We start from the raw sequence: 7500 nt of genomic DNA, 5'->3' as shown, positions 1-7500 counted from the left end.
ATCAGTTATTTTGCAAGCAACAAAAAAAAAGCTTATTGTTTCTGGTTTTTTTTTGTATGTTTGTTTGTTTGTTTTTTGTTTGTTTTTTTTTTTTAATTATCTATGAACGATTTGTCGTTCCTTGAGAAAACTAACACTTGGGAAATAAAAGCATCTACAAAAATTGCCACAAGGGTATCTTGGGCACGAATTTCTGTGCTAGTGGTTGTGAAGAGTGAGACCACCTAGAAATGGTAATATTATATTAACTCAAGTGAGTAAAAAGCAAACAGTAAGAAGAATGGTGGAGACAAAGTCAATTAATTCAAATAAATCTCCAGTACCCAACATCTGCTTGTGGGAGGAAGTCAAATCACTGGCAATCACCAAAGCGCTGTTCATTCTGGCTTTTGCAAAACCTACAGCACCCAAAAGGAATCTCCCAGCCTTGATCAGTTACTCAAGACAAGAACAACACTCATAAAATTCATGTCTCCTAAATGGCTTTGAAAATCTTACCCTGGACAATTGTTATACAAAATGCATAAAATGCAAAGAGCTGCACATAAAAACGATAATGACTTATTTTATTCTACAGGAAAGGTTAAAATATGACCTCTCATGTAGCATAACATCATTCTCAAAACTGTTATTTGATTAAAGGACTACTTAACATTGTCTGCGTCCAATTTAGCGGCAGTGCCAGAGCAGATCCCAGAAACTCTGTGCAGTTCAGTGCTCAGAGCTCTTGGAGTGCTGGGAAGCACGGTGTGGGAGGTCGGCATCAGGTGCCCGAGGTCAGCTGGGGGTTCTAAAATCAGCCACCTCACTTCTCAGGTGGGGGCTTTCAAAGCTTCTGGTTCTTCATGCTGTTCCTTTACAGTCCTGATCCAAGGGTTTACCAAAGCAGGTGGGAACCCGTATGTCTGGTTTTCGACATCTGGTGTTCTGCTTTCATTTATTTTGCTGTTTCCCCAGATTTCACTTGAGTTTAAAAAAAGACCATAAAAAACCCCATGCATTTACCATTATGGTACCAAAGACAATTAGGCTCCTTTTAACTCTTTTTTGTGCAATCATAGAAATGCATCATTTCCATACTATAAATCTTACTAAATTATGGCACAAGTAAAATGAGGGGCAAAACCAACATTCAGTGGTCTTTGCAATCATCATTTATGTGTATAATGATCTTAGATTTTCATTAATTTAAACAAAAATAACTTCCACTGAGGAAACAAAAGCTATACAGAAACTTTAAATTGTTCATTGCCAAGTCCTAATCAGATCTTAATATGAACTGCAGCTGAAATTAAGCATGCAAAATTCAATTAAGAAGGAAAATAGCCATGCTATATTCTGAAGTATTTTTTCTAATGTTCATAAATAAAAATATTTTCATTACCATAAAAATGTAACGGGTTTATCTCAACTTAATTAGTTTGTTTTTATTCTCTTATGGATATTTCTCCCTATGAAGTGAGATTCTCACTGTTTGATTTGTTTCTGTTACTACGTCTTTTCTTTTACTTTTTTCTCCAGAAAACTAATGTAAGAATTTTTTTTGCCTCACTACAATTTCTTATCTTTCTTAGCTTACAGTTTTGTTTATGCTTGTAGTTTTAGACAAAAATCTGCCTCACAAGTCCAGAGAAACAAAATATGAGGATGAAAGGGAAAAACTATGAGCTTTCTGAAACTTCACACAGGGTCTTACTTTACTTTTTTTCCACCAAAGCTACCTTCTGCTGCAGAGAAACAAAATGCACAGAGAAAAACAGAAATGATAAGAACACAGAATTTTAAACATTACAAATAGATTCCAAAGCATACAAAAAACATTCAGAAAACAGAGTCAGGAAACCTAAGCCTTCTGTTACTGACTGGAAATATAGAACAAGAAAGATCTCAAGTTTGGTTTAAATTTTCAAAAGTTAGTATTCTCACACTGACTGGGAAGAGAATTAGACTTTTTTGGTATTAGAGAAAGTAAAATGAGTCTGAAATCTTTATATGGTTCAGAGAGGAAGTGTAAGTCCCCTCTGGAACTAATACTCCAGACGAAATTTCATTTTTGGTAGACTAAGATTTTCTTTGGGGCTAATTAAAATGTTATCAACTCATATATATTCCTTTCAACCTTATTAGTAAAGCAAATACAGCTTTTCAAAAAAGAAAAGCATTGTTTTGAAGCAAAAGTCAAAGATGTAAACATCAAAATAGAAAGTCAAAGGGGTATTTTATTTCAACGGGCTTCCATCTAAACAAGAATACTGAGACAGGGACATGCTTTCAAAGACTATCTAAGTTGTGACAGAAAAACCTTCTGTCAAAAAACACTAGTCATACAGTCTTTCAACAAATGTTAAAGTAGCATCACTGATTTTCAGATTTATGTGGGCACCTAAACATGCAGATAGTTCTTAACTGGAATATTTTAGAGTGCCGGAATATATATACATCACTTTTGAAAATGAGAAATAAACTTCTGACACATTTGGGTATTTTTGGAAAATTGATTTAAATCTAATTTTATTATCACATTTTGAATTACCCTTGTTTCCTTCTCTTTCAGAGAACATACAGAAAATAGTCATTTTAAGCTCAACTGTTTAATTTTGTAATTATATTTTGCTGAAAAAAAAAAAATGTTTTGGGAAATCCTGGCCACTGCGCTCCAGAACAGAAGGCAGGAAAGCTCCACCATTCATGTTGGACTGTGTTTTGTAATTTCCTGCTCGACAACACAAAGTCACATCAGTCGCAGGACTAATGGATCATTAGGGAACGATTAGGATACCAGCACAGTTGGCTCTGCTCTACTGTTGGCTTTCTTGTGTGTTCTAAACAAGTAATCCATCTGTTGTTATTTTCCAGAAGTTAAAGGAGAAACTAATAACCGGAACTTGAGAGCTATGGTAGCTGTGTGCCCTCCAACTGGACTGAGCTGGCAGCTCTGCAAGTCATCCTCATTCCTGGCAACTGATGGAGGATACTGCCAGCATTTCTAGAACAGTGAGCTCTGTTCATCTATCCAGGTCCAGCTCTCATTTCCGCAGTGTTTGAGATTACCTCAGTACTTTTGAATGCTGTAAGAGGACACTACCTTACACAAAACCTTTGCTACAGCATAATGAATATCAGAGAAATCAGCACAGAACAGCAGAACAGGGGAAAGAAAGAAGTGTTCATCCACTACAACCAAGTTGCAGGAAGAAGCAGCCTCCTGCAACTGAACGGGCACGATTACCTCACTGACCTGTATATCTTACAATACATACATACTGTTCACAAAAAATTGTCTTCCTTTTCGTTCTGCTGGTCTGTCCAGCCTCATGGTACGGGCAGTCTTGTTCCAGATAGTCACAGTAGTGCACTTATTAACACACACACCAACCTTTGTAACCCAATATTTCTGCACAGAGCCTGCACAATTTTATCAGAGGAATGTTACCACCTCAAGATGACACTCCACTTGGGTGCTTTCCTTGGCATTCACTTGCCTTTCTGAAGATAAGAGGTATACTGTCTCCAGCAATAGGAATAAGCCTTCTGTGCATCTCTTCTATTTGGGGCAGAATCTTTGAATTGCCACACCTTGCTGTGCCATGCCAGAAAGACTTCTGTTTACTGAATTCATGAATTCATTCATGTACTGAATCACTTCTGCAAATGGGCTAGCAATGGACAGCTGTTCTTCCAGAATGCGCTGTTAAATATTTCAATGAGAAAGACTGCTAAAGAAGTGCTAAGGACTGCATTTCCATTGTGAATGCACTTCCACCCTTATGGCTCAATACTGCAGATGCTCACTCTCCCAAAGCCCATGTAATAATATAGCAAGGAGAGTAAAAAACAGTTTGCCAGAAATTATGAGTTATAACTTGGGCATTAAAAGCTGGCTGTAACCACTAGAAGCCTTCAAGTGCCATGGGGATGTCTGCGAGGCTGCGCGGTTTCATCTCCAACTGGCTGCAACCACTTCCTTATCTTAGTACACCAGCTACACCAGGACCTGCAGACCATTTAAGCCTTTAGAAGATAGTACCAGCTCTCCTCTACATCTGCAGCCAAGAGTAGCCTCTCCTTGTCAGAAATAGGGCTGCTAGGTTGCCTTTGCACAGACCCAGTCCTTTTGCACAAAACGCTGCAAAGCCAGAACCCCATACTGTGACTAACAGCTGAAGAAGGGTTTATTGCATAAATACTGCACAGTCATACCCACATTGCTTAGGGCGATTAATTTATCATGGGATTTATATCTCCAAAAAGCCAATTCTCTATCTTCTACCCTTTTCTATACTCACATCCTGCTTACTGTTTTGTTGTTGCTTTTTAAATGCACATACCAAATGTTTCACATGTATGTTTTAACACCTGAAAATTGGCAGTGTCCCCTGATACAGAAATAACACTATTACTTAATAAGATTAAGCAAGGCAGCAAGTTTACAACACTGTTAGAAAATAAAATGTACTTTCTCCCCACGAGCTCATGAAAACAACCAGAAGGGAAGGCTGGCATATTAGATAATGCTACTATTAGAAAAAAAGGCTGATGGCTCTTGAGTTAATTAGCTCCCTATTGATACTACCTTAGCACATTAGATACTAAAGTATCAAGTAGAACCAAAGAGCTAATCTTTAATGATGCAGGTTTTTTCTTTCTTCATGGCTTCTGAATAACACTAATCAGAGTTAAAATACTATTTGGAGGGCCTGAAAATAGGTGAAAATTACTTACCTAAAGACAACTGGTTATTTAAAAACACGCATAAGCATTTCACATTAAAACCCAGCTTACAGTTGCTAACTGTATGGACAGGCTTTCTCAGATTCAACATGTTAACTAGGGCCAAGCAAAAGCCTTACTAAACACACAAATAAGATACTATTCCCACTTTTTAAGTAAGTGAAAATGTGACTTAGTTGGATTTTTTGAGTTGTCCTGATAGAGACTGGCTGTGAAGACTATGTAGACTCCTTCCAGTGTAATTAATATTCCACACTGGCTGTCATAGTTTTATGAAATAAGGCACTGGAGGAATACATTACAGATTTCATTTTGCAAGCAATAAATTAGAATTTATCTCACTGTGAACAAGCAGATCAGAAAGGGCAATGCTATAAACACAAAGCTTAGAAGAATTTGTGTGAAAGAACTCTGATATGAAGTCTGGGAAAGTGCTGCCACATGACCTACATCAAGTCTGCTTACTACACGGATTTTCAAAATAAGTAACATCACCATGACAAATAATTTTCTTAAAGCTTTATCACTCATTGTACCACTGTTGTATTCAGTTAGCGTTCTCCCAAAGGCAGTTTCATCGCCCGGAGCGCACAAAGAGATACTGATTTATTCCAAATTTGCACAAGTTTTAGTTTTAGGTTGTCTCCCAAAGCGTTAGCACAAACTAAGATTTTCACAGTGCTTTTTAATCAGTTAATAAACTTTCATCTCCTGATCATTTCTCCAATACAGCCTCCAGCCGGTCTGTTAAAGACAGGGCTCTTCTCTCTCCCTGCAGGCCAACTAGGCATTCTAATTAACTGCATGTTGTCTCAAGATGCTTCTGTCTTCAAAGACAAGCTTAGTCATAGCATTGCGGGTAAGGATTCCTCTAGTTAACTGCTTTCTCAATTTTAAGGATGATCATCTCAACATGGAAAAAGGTACATACTTGCTATATCTAAGGATACACATATAAACACTTACTAGCTCTTCCTCGACTGACAACGTTAGGATAGAAGATCACTGGAAAAGGGTCTGTGACTAGGCATATGGATGAAGGATACACAGAATAGCTCCCACACTCATTGCCACCTGGTATTTTTGAGGAAAAGGGATCTCTAAGAGTAGCAGAAGCCCAATTTGCTATGTCCAATACAAGCTTTTCATCAGTTTCTACCAGACTTCTCTTTTTAGCAAGACTAGAGTTAAATCACAGCATCACAGAATCAGGGGTTGGAAGGGACCTCCAGAGATCGAGTCCAACCCCCCTGCCAAAGCAGGTTCCCTACACCAGGTCCTTTTCAAATTGAACAATTCCATGAATCTACCACTGAGACAAGACACTGAGGTGCAAACGCATCTTCTGTCATGCATTCCACTGCAATCTGAGACCCCATTTGGTTTCCAACCCACATCATGCTTCCCACAACTTTGCCAGCATCCGTCACTCCCATTCTGCAACAACCAGCCCCTACTCCAGAACATGGTGACATCCTTTACACTACAGCAGCCTGCCTGGGGAAGCTACTCTCAAGTAATATGGCATATGCATTTCCAGTGCATTTTTTGCACTGCAGACTTTGCACATTATCTCCCCATGTGAACAAAGTCAGTAAACAGTATGCTTAAGAGACTGCAAAATGAAGTTGCACACACTACTTGATAAAACTATTTTGCACAATATAAGCTTGTTTATACACTAAAATGTAAATTTATAGGAGTTGTAAATAAGCTGTTTGCCACACTGCTGTTAAACTTGTCTGTTGCATTGTTGGTTTTGTTTGTTGGTTGGTTTGGTTGGGCTTGGCTTTTGTTTTTCTTTCAGGGAGAAAGCACTTCATTTTCACTTTCTGCAAATGAAACGTTGTGCTCATTTTGAGAATGAAAAAAAAAAAGAGAGAGAGAGAGAAAGAGAGAGTCTCACGAAGGTCACTTTTCCCTTTGCAACAAAACTAAATTACAGACTTGGTATAGCAAATAAGAAGTGACATACAATCCAAAGCAACCTGCTGTAAAATATAACAGCTGGGAGCAGTTAAAAGCTTCCACGCTGTTTCCCTTTCTTTTCTGAATACCTCATTTTGTAGAAATGCATCTCAAAATTGGAGAGAAAAAAACAGCACACAAATGGAGCTGTTATTCAAGACTTGTGCTGTTTATTGCTTGCATTACTCTCTATGTCTGCATACAGGCATGCACACATGTAAATATATGTTTAAACTCTAAATATTATGTTATTATAATATATAACTAATGCAGAACATTAACATTGTATATTATTTAAAATCTTGCGAGGTAGTTATTTTATTGTAAAATAACTGTATATAGCATTTCAAAAAGGAAGAGAATGATACTGTCAATTAAGCAGTAGACCCAGCACACATCAATCAGTTATACAGTAATCCCTCCTCAGAACAAGGGGCAGCAGATGCCAGTATAACTAATCTGTCCTCGCTCTCCCATTCCCAGCAAAGTTCTCCCACTTAAGATTACAGGCTGCCATCTGCTGGTGCTCTTACATAAATTCTTCTTTTGAAAAAAGGTTACTTAAGACATCGTCTTTTTCGCAGTTTCTTTCAGAGCACATAGGATCACAGAAAGGCTTGGGTTGGAAGTGACCTTGAAGCCCACCCAGTCCCACCCCCTGCCATGTGCAGGGCTGCCCCCCACCAGCTCAGGCTGCCGAGGGCCCCATCCAGCCTGGCCTTCAGCACCTCCAGGGATGGGGAACCCACAGCTTCTGGGCAGCTGTGCCAGGGTCTCAGCACTCAAGACTGAAAATTTTTC

This window comes from Phasianus colchicus, chromosome 5 (assembly GCF_987193195.1).
Source record: "Phasianus colchicus chromosome 5, bPhaCol1.hap1.1, whole genome shotgun sequence".
In the NCBI taxonomy this organism is placed as follows: Eukaryota; Metazoa; Chordata; class Aves; order Galliformes; family Phasianidae; genus Phasianus; species Phasianus colchicus.
The sequence above is the reverse complement of the archived record's forward strand: the minus strand, read 5'-3'. Positions refer to the sequence as shown.